Source organism: Oxyura jamaicensis, chromosome 4, assembly GCF_011077185.1.
Source record: "Oxyura jamaicensis isolate SHBP4307 breed ruddy duck chromosome 4, BPBGC_Ojam_1.0, whole genome shotgun sequence".
NCBI classification, from domain to species: domain Eukaryota; kingdom Metazoa; phylum Chordata; class Aves; order Anseriformes; family Anatidae; genus Oxyura; species Oxyura jamaicensis.
The window spans coordinates 845,878-864,796 of record NC_048896.1 but is presented as its reverse complement, the minus strand read 5'-3'; the positions used below and the strand labels follow the sequence as shown (position 1 = coordinate 864,796).

At 57.7% G+C, this 18,919-nt stretch overlaps 1 long non-coding RNA gene across 1 annotated transcript in view; it reads right to left on the bottom strand.

Moving 5' to 3' along the window:
* LOC118166770 overlaps positions 1–12,925 on the bottom strand; it is a 42,631-nt gene extending 29,706 nt beyond the window's left edge. Inside the window, exon 1 of the long non-coding RNA XR_004750724.1 lies at positions 12,149–12,925. This is a non-coding gene — a long non-coding RNA (uncharacterized LOC118166770). The remainder of the gene's footprint in view (positions 1–12,148) is intronic.
* Positions 12,926–18,919: the final 5,994 nt, after the last annotated feature.

Sequence of the window (18,919 nt, the reverse complement as noted above, 5' to 3'; positions counted from 1 at the left end):
CCTGCCGCCCGCGTCCCCCTGCCGCCCGCGTCCCCCTGCCGCCCGCGCTGTGACGCCGACCTTGTCCCCACACCACCACCCCCGGTCGGACAGCCAGGCTCAGCCAGCCCGGGAGAACCTCATTTCGCAAGGTGGCAATTAAAATTTTATGCTCTGAGTTTTCCCTGAATGATTTTAAAACATCTTTTCTGATGACTTCCTAGTAGCGAGTTGAGTAAATTAGAATCGGAGCGCAATCAACATCCTTAATTCAGATGCCAGCCCGGGATCCGCCGGGGAGGCTGCGTCTGAGCGAGCTCTGCCTCCCTGAGAAGGTCAAGGGCTGGGCGTCCCCGGGGGCTGTGCCCTTGGAGCATTGCCAGCAGGAGAAGAAGCACCAGAAAGTAGGACACGGTCCCCCAAGTAGCACAAGAATCCCACCCCCTCAGCCAACTTTACTTCTTTCCCTCACACGCATGTTTTCTGTCACATCAGAGGAGATGTGACTTTGATGATATATGAATAAAGGCGCCTCGCTGGCAGCCGTAACCAGCTCAGCCCGCTCCCCTCGCCGTGCCCCAGGGAGCAGGGCGCAGGAGCGATGCCCACCACGTGCCTGCCACGAGCTCCTTCCCACCGGAGCTGGCCCCGGCAGTGCTTTGGAGGCAGCTCCTCAGCTCTGCTCCGTCCCGCTCGCACCTCGGCAGGCAGCAAGGTGCCCGCCGGCCCTGCTGCCCCGTGCTGCCCGCAGCCAGGTGCGCAAGGCGCAGCCAGGGCCGTCGCTCTCCAGACACTCTGCTCTACCCCTGAGCACCCCAGTGAAGCACTTCACAGGGTCCTGGGTTTTGTACAGTGGGTTTGGAAGACAGCGCAGACCTGGAGAAGGATGTGTCCCTGGGCACAGGGCCGGCCGAGGACAGCAGCTCTGGTGTGCGCAGTGTCAGCACACACGCGGACGTGCCGGGGAGGCTGCGCCCCGGCACCTTCCCAAACACCGAGCGGTTGTGAAACTCCCGGCAGTGCAGCCCCGAGGTGAAACCCTTGGGCAAAGACCAGCCCCTCTTAGAGGAGAAGGCTGGGGGAGTTTCTCTTCCCAATTAAAAGCTCGGCAGCTCTGATATGCTGCAGCTGTGCTGCTCGCCCCGTCCCTGGGGTGCGCAGGCAGGGCTGGGCCCACCCAGCCCTTCACAAACTGCAGCGGTCAGGCTCTCAGCACCCTGCGCTCCTCAAAATGAGCTCACATGCATTGCTGGTAAAACACAGCATTACAACCCGCAGCGCTGGGTGCTAACAGGGACGGGCAGGCACCGGAGCAGAGCAGGGAGCAGGACCTGGAGCACCCCGGGGCCCCTGCAGGAGCAGCTCGGCCCCTCAGGGCGCTGGGTGCAGGGACAGCGGGGTCAGGGTGCAGGGACAGCGGGGTCAGGGTGCAGGGACAGCACAGCCCGGCTCGCGGCCGGGCTGCCCTGGCTCCCCGCGGCCCCCATGGAATGAAAGCTGTTTTTGTTTCGCCTCCTGCCTGAGAGCGGAGGTGTGTAAACAGGAAGAGGCACTCCCCGCGCACCCGGCGAGCGGAGAACGAGGTGTTGAAAAGATGACAGCCGGCTCTGCCAGAGCCTTCACCTTGCTGAGGACGGGGGGAGGCCGGGGAGGGGGGGCTGCAGGAGGGGAGATGCTTGGAGAACTTTATCTTTTATTTCAGGAGGAGAAAATATTCTCCACCGCTTCCTACCATCAAAGGTTTCTCGCTTTCTTCCACCCTGAAAAAATAAAGCCAGGGCCACCGGGCTGCTGAGAGACGGAGGGGCAGCGGCGGGGCCGGGCGGGCAGGAGGCTGGGCAGGACGCACCGTATGAAAAGCGCTCTGTGCGCCTCAACTCTCCCGTGGGCAATAAGGGCTGCTGAAAAGCCCAGCAAGGCGCTTTATCACGGAGTGTTTATCGCTGAGCTCATTTCTGCCCTTCCCCTCTTCCAGCCTCCTCCTCCCTGCCTGCCTGGGGACCGGGTGCGGGGTTTCCGAGGAGAGAACCTGCGATGTCCCAGGTCCTCCTGGTGTCCCCTCAGTGCCACCTGGGGATGCCTGTTTGGGGACAGCCACGCTTGGCACGCTGTCATGCCAATGAGCAGCGAGCAGTCAGCCTCAGCAGTGCTCGTGCCATGCCCTTTTTCTCCACGCGCCCCTCATCCACCCCACACCAGCAGCCACGTCTGGTGGCAGGGTGAGACACCTCCGTCCTTCAAACCGTTCCCACGCCACGCAGCAAGGCAGGGCCCCCGTCCCCACCACCCTGGATGCCCACATCCCCACGCAGCACCCACGCCCTGCCCGCTGCGGGGCCGGGTGGCCTCAGGGGACAGCCAGCTCGTGGTGCCGGCGCGGAGATGCGCGCTGTAACCACCTGGTGGCACCAACCAAAGTTGTCTGAGCAGGAACTAATTAATACCAGTTGCAGCCCTTGGCTTGGGAATTGCAGTGCAGTTTTTAGTATCTCTGTGGTTCGCCGTGTGGTTGTTAAACACCAAGTCATGTTTTATAGCTGGAGGGTTAATGGTTGTGGGCTGGAGTCGCGCAGCAGGGGATGGGTTTAGGCTCAGCCTGTGCAGCAAAAATAAGAGCTGAGGTAGTGCCCAACGAAAGGGGCTGAGCTCTGCATCCCACGCCACTGCCTGCCACAGCTTGGGCTGGTTTGTCCTCCTCCGCTGGGACAGGGCCTGGGAACAGGAGCAGTGCGGGGGGCAGGAGCTGGCCCCATGAGTGGGGACAAGGGGGTGGCAGTCTGGGGCTGCGCATGGGAGCGGAGTGCTCACAGCCCTGGTCTGCAGTACCGTGACAGAGAGAAATCCCCATCCAGCCCCAGGTGGGACCCTGCGCAGTGCAGGAGGGCCGAGGCGCTCTGGTCACCCCGTCCCATCCCGGGCATCCCCCAGGCTGCAGACAGATGGAGCCCAGGGCTCCCAGCAGCTCCTGGTGCTGACATTCCCAAGCCCTCCTTGGAAAAACACGCCACGGTACCCCAGGGGACCTGGGGACACGCTGATGGCACGGTGGAGATGTAACCACCCCGTGTGCGGTGGGTCCTGTCTGCAGCCAGCAAGGCGGGTGGGTGCTGGATGACATTTTTCTCCATGTCGGTAGGAGATGGATCCGTCCCCACTCCAGCGGCATCCTCAGCCCGGGGGAGGCAGCAGAGGTGAGGGTTGCTGAGGCAGGATGCCTTCCGCCTTCCGCCTGCTGCAGCAGCCTCCTCCCCAGCCGCCCCGCTCCACGCCACCATCCTGCTGCTCCGACACCTCCAGCAGCCATTTGTTCACCAAGGCCATTGTCCCCCAAAAGAAGCAGCTGCATTTCATTTGGGATGCCAGGTTTCCCGGCCAGAAGTCATCCTGATGCTTGCACGTGCCTCTGGTGGGTGCACGTGGGGGCACCGCGGGCTCTGAGCCAGCTCCTAGCATGGGACCGCCCCAGCATCAAGGAGCAGGGGAGCACCGGGGGCCGCGGTCCCTGCTGCCCGGTGGCTGCCACCAGCAGAGCCCCAGGCAGCAGGGCGGGTGGGAAAATCCCCCAGAAAAGCCCCCGGTCAGGAGGGAGGCTGCAGGACCCCGCACGCTGGGCCTCTGGGACGAGAAGTCCCTGCGGTGGCTGTGCTGGCTGCTTGTTGATAGCAGCTGGCTCTCGTGGGGCCTCAAAGCAACCCTTAAACTGTCCAAACAAACACTGATCTCACAGTTTTCCCAGCCAGCATGTAATTTGTCACTGGCTCTGCTTTATCGCGGGGTAGAGCAGCGCCCAGCTGCGGCGCTCCCTCTGCGCCGGGGCAGGCGCCGGGAGCAGCAGCGGCCAGGGCACGGCCAAGGGGCAGAGGGCTCGAGCTGTCCCCGTGTCACAGCATCGCTCATCTGTCCCTGATACAGCGTCCTGCGTCCTCCGGGGAATGGCACAGACAAGCACCGGGGCAGGGTAAGGGTGGGACGGTGTCCGATGGAGCTGAGACGAGAGGGAAGTGTCCGACGCCGTGAGCAGGGGGGGAGCAGGACTCGCTGTGAACTGCACCATGCCCGCCCCAGCCCCGCACAGGCCTGCTGAAGCCTCCATCCTTCGCTTCCCCATGATATCGCTAAGCAGGACCTAAACTGACAGCAGGGCATCTGATGAAAGAGAGCGTAACTGCTTGAGGTTTCCTTCAAAAAGAATAGCTTGAATAAGGTTTGGGGGTGGGAGGTAGCAGCTCCTGATAGCTTGAGAGATTTATGTGGCTCAGCTGCTCCTGATCAGCCCCGGCCACCTCCAGCTCCCCATCGTGTGCTTTCCACCCTCCCAGTGTCGTCCTGCGCGTTGAAATGTTTGGGTGTCTCCGGAGGACTGAGCCTTGGCCCCCATTAATCCCCCCTCGCTAACCCGACAACAGGGAGGAAATTGGCTTCAATTAAATGTGTACGGTTTCATTTCCCTTTGAAGTGCGGAGCAGCACAAGGGGCTGCTCCGGGCGGCCTGGAGAATAACCAGACAAACTGGGCCCAAAGTCTTAGAAGCGGGGACTTGCAAGGGGGAGATGGGGCTCGTCGCCAGCACCAGACCCCAGCCCGGCAGCAGGTCCGTGTCCCTCGGGAGTGCCCCCGTTCCCAGAAGGGATGGGAAGACGGCAGGAGGAGCAGCGTGTTGGTGCCAGCGTGGGCAGGGCAGGGCCTGGCCATGACAGTCCTGTGCAGAAAGGTCCCTTCAGGGCAGCCTGAGCTCCCCCAGCCCATTTCAGCCACCCTTCGGGGCAGGAGAAGCATCCTCTGCCTGGGGTTGTGCCGGGCTGGGCTTGTTCCTTTCACAGATGTGGAGGTGGCACCCGGGCACGGGGTTAGGGTCGGGGTTAGGGCCTGGGCACAGGTACGGCATCCTTGTAGGCCCGTGGGGACACACAGCCCTGCTCTGCTGCCCCTGTCCCAGGGACCGGGCGCTTCTGAGTGCAGGGAAGGCTTCACCCAGCCTGAGACAGCACCGTGTGCTTAGTGAAATGAGGTCTCACAACACCCAACCACATTTTCTGCATCTTCTGGCGCACTGTGGGAATAACAGATCACCAGCTACTGCCTGTCATCCAGCCTGCTTATTTCCTGCGCAGGACCTGATTTATGCCTGCATCTCTTTCCTTTATGCCATCAGTGCACGCTGATAGATGGCCCCTCTCTCTGCTCTTGCTGTCCCCTTGTGCTACATCAAACCATTAATTCTTTGCCAATGTAAACCTGTCTCGCCTTCAAGACTTTAATTTTGCAAAAGCATAAACACCTTATAATCTGTCTGTCTTTACCTAGCTGGCTCCGGAGCTTTCGCTCCCCTTGCCCTGGCCTTAGGTGATCTGGGGTGGCTGCAGGTGAGGACAGCAGGACCGCAGCCGCCCAGCTCAGCTGCCCCGGCCAGCTGGGCAGGAAGAGATGCTCACCGTCCTCAAAGCTCCTCCAAGGCAGCCGGCAGCCTGGGCACGCTCCTGGAGAGCTGGGGAAGGCTCGGCGAGGCCCAACAAGCTGTTACACCCAAGGGTGCTCGGCAGGCCAGCTACGGGTCCGAGCCCAGCTGAGGTCTCTGGATAACGTCCAGAGCTTCTGTGCTGACAAGCCGGCCCCTAACACAGAGACGCGAACACATCGGCCCCCGCTCGGGGCACCCCCGCAGCTCGGGAGCAACGCCAGCCCAGCGGCGGGACGCCCCCGAAGGGTGCCAGCCCTGCCTGGCACGCTGACCGGCACCCGCAGCACCCAGCCGTCACAGAGCCCCCAGCGAGTCCCTGCAGCGCCTTGTCCTTCCTCTCCTAACCTTCCTCCTTCCCCTTTTTGATCCTTATTTGAATCATTTGTCCTGATCTTGGGCAATTCCTGCAGCATATAAAAATATGTGCCATTTCTCCCTTTGGGGAACGACATGAATTCGGTTTCATGGCTGTAATCCATTTAGTGCCAGGTTATTAAAATGAAGATATCTTTCAGCACTACAGACCTGTTAATCAGGGGAATGGCTTCAAAGGGCTTTTGTGGGCTCTGTTAATTTGCGCTGCATTGAGCCACGTAGAGCTGAGAGGAGCATTAGGGATGGGAGTGAAGGGAATAAATCAATAAAGTGGATTGAAGAGTGCTCGGCTGGCTTGCTATTCTGCGGCTGCTGTGTTCTGACTTAAACGCTTTACATCCATCACAGCCCGCAGATGTAACTCTGCCTCTCCGGCAACAGGTTTTGTCCTGACGGGCGCAGTGCAGGTCCACCAGCACGTCCAGTGGCCCGAACGCCGCAGCATCGCCCTCCCACCTGCACGCACAGCTCAGCCCTGCTAAACAGAGGACTTGGGTCCTCCCATCTTTCTTGCTCGGTGTTTAGAAAACGAAAAGCTCGAACGCACTCCGAGAGAACCTCTTTGCCGCAAGGAACGAGGAGACAAGCTCTCATCTTTCCACCGGGGTGCCCCAGCACCACGCCGGGGCTGCCCGCAGCCGGGCTGCTTTCTGTGCAAGCATCCTGCAGTGCAATGCAGCTGGGGTGAGGGCTGGGCAGCGCCACGCCACGCAGCGGGTGAAGTCGATGGATGTGCTGGGAAGAAAAGGCCCTGCTCCCCCCTTCCATCCGGGCAGCTCCTCCCGGCAAGCATCTTTGATGCAAGCGCAGGGAGGGAGCGGTAAATCAAAACAATCAATAATTAGCACTGCTCCCCCTCCAAGCCCGTGCCAATAGGCTGACTTTTAGAAATTCATGACTTCTACTAATTAGGATTTTCCTTTTATAACAATGGCATTCTGGCAAACAGAGATGCATAATGCCACCTCCGCACTGCCTGGCTATCTGCTTCCAGTGGGACAATCTCCAGAGCTCCAGTAAATACGACGGGATTACACAAAACCCTCTTTGCAGAAGGACAGCTACCGTTCTGCCTTTTGGCAGGTCTGATCATTTGTAGCTAATCTGGGGCACGTGTCCTTCTCCATCCGCCTTCTGGCTAGGAGGAAGCTCTTGTTTCTGAAGGAAATACTGCATTTTCATAAGGTTTATTCTTTAGGCAAAGAAATCATGCATGTCTTCTGCCATTGAAACCTGGAAGCCTTATCATCGTGCTGCTAAACATGATATTTTTCCTGAAATATTGCAGGGCCGCAGCTTTTAAGCCTTCAGTATGGTCAGATAATGGAAAGATGGCACGGGGTCCGTGCCTGTGGGTAGCTGTAAGGGAATTTTAGGGAGGTAGGTGCTGGAAGTTAAGCACCAACGACGTGGATTAGGACTGTTATCAAGCCAATGGCGTTGCTTAGAATAAAACAAATATAGAGTTATGACCAGCCTTAGGTTTTCCTGCACAGTGGCGAGGTGGGGAGCAAAGGCACCACGTTAGGTGCAGGAACAGGGGTGGCTGTAGAGACCCCGCAGCGAGCGCAGGTGGCAGGGAGAAGAAACCCAGCTGGCTGTAAGTACGGGGCAGCAGGTAGGGAACTAGCCCCTGAAACTACACGCTCCATTGACACCTGCTGGAGTGTGCCAGGCTCAAAGTTTCGCAACAGTGGTCTGTAATTAACAATCTCATTTCCCTAAAATTTACTCATTGGCACTTGCTCACACTGAGAATAACTGAAACACATTTTCAGTGCCCAGACTGAGCTGGCTGAGCTGCAGCACTCCAAAATCATATTACCAGACTTCTCCCAGCACAACAAATCTCTCAGCTTTCAGACCCCAAAACCTCCAGGTTGTCTTTATCTACTTAACCTCAAACTTTGAAGCAAAAATAGCCCAGCTGGAGGACACGGCCGAGATATCCCAGGCTGGACGTGTGCCGGCCGGGGCTGTCGGGGAGGTGTGCCAGGCTGCTCACGCAGGGACCGCAGCTCCTGCTGCTGCCAGGAGGCAGCGGGGCCGCTCCACCAGCTGTGCGGGAGCTCAGGAACCTGCCTGTCTCGTGGCAGCTCGGAGGAAGGATGGGGTTATTGACCAGCCCAAATACGTGGGTAGCTCAGGGCACAGCCGGCTGCTCTAGAGCCTTTGACCTGCTGCGGCTTTGCAAACGTTCGCCTTGGGGACACACACACGTGGTGACTGCAGAGGAAAGGGCAGTGGGCAGCGGGAAGGGACGACCCCAGCTGCCTCCGGGGCCAAGCCTGGCTGCGGGCATACCCCAAAAAGCCCCCACAGGAGGGAGGACGGGGAGGTGCCAGCCTGGGGGGGCCGTGGGTCTGCCCCTCCCGGGGGGTCTGCCTTTGTTCTCTGTCTGACTGAGGAGGCGAGGGGAGAACCTATGAAATCTGATTTGGGGTTTTAAGCGGCAAAGAAAGCTTGTGGCGCCTTTGGAAAAGACATCAATAGCTGGCATGCCTGCAGCCTGCCCTCCGCCTCCCTTCCCCCCGGCCGCAAGAGAGAGAGCGCAGGCACGGAGCTCTGGAGCTGAGGTTGTGGAAAATGCTCTTTGTCAGAGAAGGAGAAGAGATTTTCATGCATTCTGTGTACATTCCTTCTGGGCTGGCTCCGGCTTTGTATTTAAAAATCTCCTGGTAACTCTCATTTTCTGTAGGCTGTCTGTCTCTCAGCTTTTTTTTTTTTCCTTTTTTTTCTCCAGGTTGGTTTATCTCGTCTGGTCTCGGTCCCCCTCCATGCCCACTCCTCGTGCTCCCCATCGTGCCAGGGCTGTCACCGGCTGCTCCAGGGGCTCTCGGGCACAGCTCACCCAAGAAAAGGAGATCTCTGCCCACACACACTCCGGAGTGACAGAAGGTGGCAAAAATCCCCTTGTTTCAGTTCCCTGGGGAGGACGTGATGCGGATCCTCCATCAGAGCAGCCTACTCTGCAGGAGCCTGGCCCGCGGTGCCTGCCGTGGGCGCGGAGGTGAGGCTGCAGGGCACCCAGGGCACAAGCGATGCGATTAATGCCACGTGGCAGGACAGCGACTGAAAACCGAGCAGAACGTCGCGGTCCTTAACACAAAGCCGAAGAGCCTCCTCTGCAGCCACAAATCCTCTGTCGCAGCTGCAGGGCCCCGCAGGCCGCGCCGGGTGGCCCTGCTGACGTGCCGGCAGTCAGGGAGCCAAGCAGTGTGCTTCCCATCTCCCTCTGAACTCGGCTTGAGAAGTATTTTGAAGTTAAGAGCCATCAAGGGATTAAAAACATCAACGTGCTCCGCTCCAGCCAGGTTACCAAAATGTTTCTTTCTTCCAAAGGAAACTAACTGGAGGTAACTTCTTCCTGCGGAAAGGCCTGTTTTCGGTGAGGCAGTGCTGGCAAGGCAATGCAAAACCTTATCGACCCACCCCTCTTGGGAGTCGTTGGAGACACGCTTGGGAATCACTGGAGACACTCTGCGGCCGGGGCCTGCCCCAGGCTCGGCGCCGTGCCTGCGATCTGAGGTGCTGGGGTCCGTCGTCCTGCCGCCCCCGCGTGTCCCTCGCTGTCCCCTCCATCCCAGCACCATCACGGTCCAGGCCTTACCAGAAGAATTCAGCCCCTTACCACCACCACGCTTCCCAGGCTGGGCTGACGAAGAAGTGCTTGGGCTTCCCTCCACCTCGTAGGATGTTGTACATTTGTCTTGTGGGCCTCGCCTCAGCTTCCTCCATCCCAATTCTGCCGCGTTATTTTCTTTAGCAAATTCTCCTCACATACATGATAAATGCCACCCAAGACTTGGCCATTCTCTTCATGCCATTCACCAGACCGTAACACCAGGCTTGAGCTGCAAAATCCTCTCTGGGTGGCAACCTAAAATTAGCCATGATGTATGAGGGTCTCCAAAGAGAGATACTGAAAGATAAGTTGCTCAAGAGGTTTAAAAAATGAACTGGGAGGATTCGGGGCAAAGAACAAGCCAGTGTCTGCCAGAAGGGAGGCAAAACCCACGCTGGTTTTAAGAAAGCCCTCCTCATTCAGCCTCTTGCTTCAGCAACATTAGTCTTAATGTCTGCACGGCTCTGAAAAGGAATTGAGATCAATTTGTGCCTCCTTTATGACTGCACAGAGTGCACTTAATTTGTAGGTCCTATGCAAAGAGCAACCGCTGTTTATCTGTTTTTAAATTCTTATCAGCTGTGATAAATTGTTTGTTTTTAAACAAAGAAAGGCTAGCATTTGAGTGATATTTCTCACTAATTAGAAGTTATTGTGTGGGACAGAGCAGAAAGGGCAGGTTGCCTTTTAGCTGAGCCCATGTGTAAGAGCACTCTCATTTTAATAAAGCTGAGTGCCGCTCACTGCCAGCTCCTAATCTGAAAAAGCAAAGTAAATATTTCAGCATTTAACAGCCACTTTTCCATGCTTCAAAGCTTTGGGGGGAGAATACATTTTCATAATTGTGCTTCTTAGCAATGAATTTGAATATATCTGGGGGAAGGCAGAGAAGCCAGCCCTGGCACAGGCGCAGGGCTGACGTGGCTCCGTGGGGGGCACATGCCGGTGGGCAAACTGTCCCTGCGTGCCGGTGCCTCCCCAGGCACAAGGACAACCTCCCATCTCCGTGCCTGGCCTGGGAGGCACCGGGACAGGGCTCCAGCATGGGGAGGTGACCTGCGTGCTGCCCGGGCACTCCTAAAGCAGGACCAGCAGCTGATCTGAGGACAGAAGGATCAGCCTCTCAGTGTCCTGGGGCACAGCAGGAGCCGGGACGTGGGCTCCACCAGCTTGAGGTGGGTCCCTTGTCACGCACGTGTCCCCTCAGCTGCCTCTCCCAGGGAGCTGGGGCCGCGTGACCATCTCTAGACCTCAAACCATTATTTTTTTTTTTTTTTTCCCTGCAGAAAACTTCATTCTAAAGCTAATTCTTCCAGTCAGCATAGCCGGGCCCCGTTCTATTGACTTGTAGGCCTTTTGTGGAGCTCATTAGTTTTCTGCGGTCTTTGCCTTAAACTCTGAGGCCAAGGGAGTAGTCCCATTAAATAAGACGGCATAATCTCAGCACACAAGTTTTGCGGTAGGTACCAATTAACAAATTTGATGATGCTTTTAGCTTTTTTTGTGTGGCCCCGAGACAGTGGGACAGGCACAGGCTGGAGAGGCTTGTATGCATTTATAAAGGGCAGGTTAACAGCTAGGATAGCTGCTTCGATATCGGAAGGATTTTGAAGACCCTGGGAAGCTGTGAATGCGGAGGAGTGTGGGTATGATGGAGGACATCCTGCAGAGAAAAAGGGAGCGCTGGCCTGCAGGATATCCTGGGAGAGGGAAGAGCGAAGCAGATTGGCTGTCTGATGGCCTCTGTTGGAAATTATCATAAAGTCTTTAAAGCAAATAAAGTTCCCTTAAATTGAAAAGGTATTATTTGAATGCTTTCTGAAAGAAGAGGCTTGAACAGCATGATCTATTCTGTCTCCGAAATGTCACGAAGCATTTATACAGCTGCTCAGTTGGCATTAAAATCTAGGTCTTCTGCGGGAACGTGGCAAACAGCCGCAGGTCACTGGGATAAGCCCGAGACCTCAGGCAAAGCGTGGCTGGGCCCGGCGGCCGGCAGCGGGATGCTGCAGGAGCAGAGGGATGCTGCAGGTGCTGCGGGATGCTGCAGGGAGCCACGGGCAGCACCCCGCGACCACCTGCCGGAGGTCAGCAAGGTTTCCAGGCTAGAAAGCAATTTCCCCACGTAACGCCAAGGACTGCCTCAGGAAAACGTCAGCAAGCAGTCTTGGGAGGGCTGAATTGTGGACGCTTCGCCTGCTGATTATCTCCTCTCTCCACCGGTCCTCTTCCTTGCAGCCTGCCGCCTTTCTTCCGTCTCACCGCCCTCTCCTCGCCTCCTGCACACCGCGACGTGCTGAGCCTTGCTGCCAGGCACTCACAGCCCACCCCTGCCTGCTGCTGGGCTCCTCATGCCCAGAGGCAGAGGCAGGCACCTCTGCCATCTCAGTAACGGCCGAGAGGAGGTGCCTGGAGATGCGAGGGTGATGGGACATGTCCACGGCTTCCATCCCCCCAGGGGCTGCCCTGAGCACCCCACAACACCCCACCGCTTGCTGCCAGCACCGAGTTTTCCTCCCGCCCAAGCGCCGGTGGCTTACGGTGAGCATCTCGCCTTTGATCCTTTCTCATGGCTGTGGTTCCCTGTTTACACAGACAACCGCAGATCTTCGTATTTGCATTCATTAACTCTTCTGAAGCATTTTTTGATCGCCGTGATAAGGCTCCCAGTGTCTGAGCAGGGACCGAGCCCACATCCCAGCATTTCCTACCTTGCCCCAACAGATCCCTCTGAGGTTCTCACAAGTGATGCGTGTTTGTTGATCGTGGCAGCCATCCCAGACAAACCCACGGGAGGATGGATGTCTCCTCCCCGGGCCAGCACGCCTTTTGTTCCCCAGAAGGCCGAGGCACGGGGAGACCCACCTCGTGAAGGCCAGCCGTGGGCGAGGGCCCTGCAGGTAGCGCTCCCAGGGAGGACGCGCCTCGCTGACAGAGCTTCTCCTTTACGTGCATTAGGGATAATTTTTTTGTATTTTTTTGGTCGCTTTTATCCTCCTAGCCTTTCTGGCAGGCTTTTGAACATACATAATGACTTGGAAGGTACAGAAAAGGTTCTGGCATCCGCGCAGTGCGGCGGGAGCGGAGCCAAGACACTGGCCCGCACAGTGGTTTCATCCCATTTGCAAACTATAAGGCTGCCTTTGAGCGGAGGGGGGCAGTGCGAAAGAACATGTGCTAAACATCATGTTGGGAAGCTTAGCGCATTAAGGGGAACAGCGTGCTGGCTACGGACAAATGGAAACGGTTTGCGATTTGTTATAGGAAAAGGAGAGGCAAGGAACAGTCTCTTTTGATTTAGGTTTAGTGCACGGTCTGTCAGGGCAGGTATGATGGTCTTCTCTAGGTATTTTAGCCAAGCAAGCATCAGAGTGGCATAAATCAGTTTAACCCGGGTCTGTCAAACCTTTGAGAAGAACTCCTCGGTATTTGAGAGTTCACACATGAAGAGGTGTACAGACACAAGGTAACGAGACGGAATGAGAGTCTTTGGGAAAACAGAAACCCAGACGCCGGCCCGCAACATGTGCTTCGAGCTTGGGCCCCGAGAAGCTTCTCTCAGCCACCTGGGATGGCACAGAGCTGAACCGCTCCTGCTCAGCCTCGCTACGTCCTTTACAACATCACATGCAAGGGTGACCGCTGCCCCTGACAGCCCCAGAGATAACGAGAGGCCGGCTCGTTAGGCATCAGCTCACCCACAGTACCCGCACAGCTCCCTTCTCAGCACAGCACGCAGTGCCCCGCGGCAGACCTCGGGTGCCCAGGCTGCTCTCAGACCCCAAATACCTGCAGAGCGGACAGACGCCGTCCATCACCGTGCTGCCTGGGACGGCGTGGATGGAAGAGCGAACCTCAGCGCTGGCGTTGTGGCTGCTGACGGACGGGATCGGTTGGGTCAGGTGCCCTGGGATCTGGGACAAGGTTCAAAGCTACCGTCAGAAACTGAAATCTCTCCTTCACAGAAATTCCTGTCTGTCCCTGACTTTCCCCAGCCCGAGCCTGCAGGAGGCTGTTTGGTCAATGCAGGGACAGCGGGCAGGGGGCTGCAGCCAGCGAGACCCCAGGGTCCTACAGAAACAGAAGGGCTTTCCCAGGCCTTTTTAAGCTCAGCATGCACAAAGCAGTGCCCAGGTATCACTCTGGGAACATAAAAGGGTTCGGAGAAGAAGCCAGCTGAGAGTCTCCCAGCAAGCCGCCTTTCCTGGGACCTCGGCAGCCCCTCGGCTCTTGCCCCTCCCTGGCCCTGCTCCCGCTCACAGCCGCACCTGGAACGGTTCCGAGGGTCCTCGCCTCTCCCCGCCGGGCGCAGCATCCACCACGGCTCGGCACGGCTCGGCACGGCTTGGCACGGCACGGTACGGCACGGCACGGCTCGGCTCGGCTCGGCTCGGCCCGACTCAGATAGGCTCGGCTCGGCTCGGCTCGGCTCTGCACAGCTCGGCACGGCTCGGCACAGCTCGGCACGGCTCGGCTGGGCTGTGCTCGCTTTGCACGGCTTAGCACGACTCTGCTCGGCTTTGCACGGCTCGGCTCCCCCCCGGCCACGTGTGCGCCCGGCGGCTGCTGCGGCCCGGCCGCGCGGTGTCCGCGCATCGCCCCAGGCCCGGCCGGTGCTTTGCTGGCAGCCGTGCCGCAGCCCCGCGTGTTTCATAGCCGCCGCCCCGGCGGGGCTGGGCGCGCAGCGCACCACGAGGCCCGCAGCAGCCTTCTCCTGGGCGGGGGAAGGCCTCGTGCCCCGCATCGCTCCTGGCTAACGGACGGATCAAATCAGTCGCACCCGACAAGGATAAAAATGGCACTGCCCCGCTGCGGTCTCGCTGGGAGGCCAGAGCCGTGGGTCTGACATCACAGCTCGTGAGCTGCATCCTGCACGGCGCGGGGACCCGGTGCTGCGTCACCTGGTGCACTGCACCCGCTGGGCTGTGCGGCAGGGGCCCCCGGCCAGCACGGGGGCCAGCCAGCCCCCCCACGCCCCCTTCCCACCAGCAGCCCCAACGCTCTGCTCCCCCAGTCCCCCCCCCTTTTTTCCATTTGTTTGTTCATTCTTTCTTTATTCTCTGCAATTGTCCTTAATGGAAACAGCATCTCAGCAGAAGTCACCCCGCAGGAAAGCTATAGCACAGAGGGATTTTTGTAGATGGCTTTAATAAAAACATTGAAGGTCTGTTGTTGTTACAGTGCTGTGTGATCCATTAAGTCTATTAAATACAACACAGGGAAACTGTGAAAAAAGCCAGAGGAGGCCATGATGTCACAAAAACAAATGAGCCAGGGCTGCTTTCCTGGTCTGCTTCAGGCGGGTGGTGCCACAGCTCTGCCCTGCGCCTTGCCGCCCGTGCCAAAGGAGCATCGCACCCGCGTTCGCCTGCCCTGCCTTTGCCACGTGAGCAGGCGTGTTCTCCCATAAACGTGGAGTTTCCAGATATTAAATCCAGAGGATATTAAAGCCGAGGGCCCCAGGAGATCTGCTCTTCCCTCTACAACACACGTGTGCTGGGTAATTGCTAGCTTGTGTGCGGGCGCGCACAGGTGTCTTCGGGTATCGGCGCGCCGCCGGGTCTGGGTGGCCCACAGCAGGAGCAGGGCCCGGGTGCGCGCTCTCCTCCTCATAAAACACTCATCAGCTGCAGGCGGGGATGGACCTGACCAGGCGTGCTGCTCCTCCGCCTGCCAAGGCCCGGCTCCTGCAGCCTCACTGAGGCTGAAGCCCGGCCGTAAGCCGAGGACTTCCCGCGCTGCCCGGTGCGCAGCGGCACAGCGCGGCAGGAGGGAGGTGGGGACCCCTGCCCTGGTGCCCAGCAGGGCACTGCCCCACCACCTTGGGGCTGGCTGGGATGGAGTTAACAATCCCTGCAGCGCCGTGCACCTGTAGGTGGAACAGCCTGGGTAACACAGCCCTGTTGTGGCTACCACCAAGAAACATTGGCTCAGCACCAGGACTGCCTCCAACCCCCCAGAGACGGCAGGCGGGGGTGGGCAAGGGGTGAGGAAGGGGCATCGCCAGGGCAGCTGACCTAACCCGACCAAAGGGATGTTCCATGGCGTGGTGTCACACGGCGGTAACAGGTGGAAAACACGGAGAGGGGACGTTGGGAAAATGTCTGTCCTCCCCAGCAGCTGCGTGCACTGAGGCCCTGCTTCGGGGACGTGGTCGGGATCGCTCCTTGGTGGGACGCAGAGAGGAATTTCTGTCCTCTGCGCTTCCACACCGCCTTTGCTTTTTATTTTTTTTCACCTTTTTCCCTTTCCCTTTTCCCTGTTGTTAAATTATTTAATTAATAATAACTTTCCATTAATGATAATTTTTCCTTTAATTAAATTGTCCTTATCTCAACCCACGAGTTGTTTCTTTCCTTCCTCTTCCGCTCCTCTTCTGTCTGGGAAGCACTTGGAGGTGCTGTGCTGGAAGGGTACACGGACTGTATTTGTGCTTAGGTCTCCCCTTTTTGCACGTCCTGGGCATCCAGGCCTCTTTTTGTGGAGAAGGGATGTGGGGAGAGCCACGAGGCGAGGCTGGAGGTCGCCTTGTGCTCCCAGCCCACAAAGCAGGTGGGAGAAATGCCTGTGGGTACGCCCATGACGTGAAGGGTGGAAACATTCCCACGTGCTTCAGCATGTAGCCAGCACATGCAACACAGCCCACAGCCTGGGAAAATGATCCGGAGGCGATTGCCCCGGTCCGGAGGCAGATTGCTCCGCACCCAAGGCAAGGAGCAGGAGAAGGAGCGCGGGCCCCAGCCGTGGCGCAGAGCGCCTGCAGCAGGCCGGCATTCCAGCAATTCCCTGCGCAAACAGCCTGCGATAATCCATCTATTCTGTTTATTTGCACAAGATATTTTTTTTTGTTGACATTCAAGACCCTTTTTCCTCTATCCCCCCTGCCCTCGTGTTGCCCTAAGACATTAACCCCGCTCCCGCAGCAGCACACCAGAGCCCTGGAGGCCGGCGAGACATGGCCAGGCAGCACCCAGGAGCCCTGCAGATGTGCCCGCGCCGTGCCTCGAGCCCGGGCTCGGGGTGGAAAGCACAGGGACCTCTGCTCCTGTCCCCAGCCAGGCACGGGTCTCGGCCACTCCTGTCCCCACCCCGCTGCGGTGACATCCCAGCCCCGCTGCTGCTCTCCCAAGTCCCTGCCTCCTCCTGTGCCACTCCTGTGGCTGCTGGACAAAAATCCGGGGCCTGGCCGCAGTACACGGGGTGCAGGGCGCTGCTCCCAGCCCCGGCCATGTGTGGCGTCCCAAGGAAGAGCACGAGAAAGAACTCCTGCAGGGAGTGACTGCATCCCATCTGTGTCCTCCCACGTTCTGCCAGGCTGGGGCTTACACTTCTGGAGTTGCTTAATACCCCCTGCTGGGCCTGCCTTCAAAGAAGTCATCTAATCCCCTCCTGAAACCTTTAAGTACCGTTGGCTACTTCCCTATTTTGTGGCTAAGAACTGCGACGCAACTGGCCGGCCCTTTCCCACCACCAGGCTTTCTGGCCATCTACGGCCCGTGACAAGTTAAAACGGGTGCATGGGCTTCAAATAAACCCCCCCAAACCGTTATCCTGTTCCTATCTCTCGCCATTATAATTGTAAGTAGCAGCTGTGGCACTCAGGGGCTAGAGACAATACCTGGGAACAAAGAGAGCGGCGGCGAGGAAGGTCTCTGCACGCAGGCTCCGGCACAGAAACCATTTGTAATCCTTCCGCCGTTATTGTCCCAGCACACAGGGGAAGCATCACTCTCGTAGGAAGTTGTGCCGCAGCGCGTTCAGAAACATCGGCTCTGGCTTTTCAAGTAACTCGAAGTAAAACTCGGTGGTTGACAACAATAGCTGCTCAAAACCTGCAACGCAAGCCTGGAAGCCTACTGATCAGATTATGGTTTTAAACACCCGCACGCGAGGAATTCGACAAAGGGCCCGGCTCGTGTTCATCGGCTGTGCCTTTGAGCCTGTTTTTCTCCTGAGGGGGCTCTTCCGAAGGCACGCGCTCCTTGGGACAGCGGCGGGCCGTGAGAGGCGGGGTGTGCCGCAGGGCACTCCGAGAATCTAAATTCATCGGGCACTCCGAGAATCTAAACTTACTTCCCCACCTTTCAGGACTCCGGCTCTTAACCAGAGCAATAAATGGGTGTCAGCGTTTTTATCTGGACGTGGCACGGAAAGCTCTCCTGGCTCTCCAGGCCCGGCTGCACGATAGCTGCAGACATGCATCACTCGTGGACTGAGCACTTCAAGGAACTGCTGGCCAGTCTGCTCTCGCTTGGAAAAGCAAAGGGCTGCGGTGTCGGATTTGGGGCTGGATGCGGTGCTGAGCACAGCACGGCCACCCGAGGGCTCGTCCCGCCCAGCCCGGTGCCACCAGAGGCAGAGAGCAGGGAGGGACACAAAACCCACGCTTCTTGTCTTCCTTCTGAGGAAGGAACCAGGAACCAGCCATCGTGGGCAGACCCTGGGAATCCCGTTGCTGCAGAAATATTGCTATTTCCTTTTATTTCTGACCCTAGCCGCAGAAGGGGTATGGCTGCTTGGCCAGTCCCTCATCCACGGGTCAGGGCTTCTCAAACCACCAGGCTCTTTCCTCTCCTTAAGCTGGCTGCAGCGGAGCGAATGCCGGGCTCTGTGCTCCAGCCTAACTCAGGCAGGAGACTTCCTTGATTGCGAAGGAGCGTTGCCAGAATTGGGTCAGAATAAAGGAGTCTGGTCCTGGAATAACAATATTCACAGCAATAGACTGCATTATATAATGTACTATAATAAAAGATATTACGGTATTACCAAGGGACGGGAATGCGGGGGGAAGGAAGGAACAGACGTGACAATGATAAATAAATCTGGAGAAGAAATACCAAGTGCAATATACTTTTTGTCTCCTTTTGTTTGAGACTGTGATAGATGTTTCCTGGTTCAAATAATAGAGCTCACAGGAACACACTCCTGCTCCTGCTCTCCTACTTACGCATTAGGCTGATTTTATTAAACCACTCCGTAAACAACCATTGCAATGTATCTTCCCAATTTCCCCCTGACGTTCCTCTGGCAGCTGTTATACAGATGTCCACCGCTGTTGAACAGGAGTTGCTGCACTTAGAGGTAGGATAATTCAGCTTAAAATTGCTCTTGATGAACATAATGTGGGACTTGAGGAAGCCGGTAATAAAATTGGTTTAAAAATAGTCAATTAGGGAGCAAATGGCGAGTGGGGCACAAGGGGGCGGGGGCTGCGGGGCAGGGGCTGCGAGCACCCCCCGGAGCAGAGCAGGGCCTGCCTGGGCCAGGATGGGATGGCTGCAAGGGAATTGGACTTCAGCGAGGGGCTTAATCACCTGTCCAATCTCAGATGGTTAAGTGAGCCCATTGACTTCAATGATTTTCTTCAAAGGAACAGCCCAGATATTTGAAGTGGCCCCTGCTCAGTCGGGGCCTTGGCTCTCTTCCCAGGTCTTCTCAGTTGGTCTTCAAACTGACCAGTCCCTTTTATGTAGCCCCCCCCC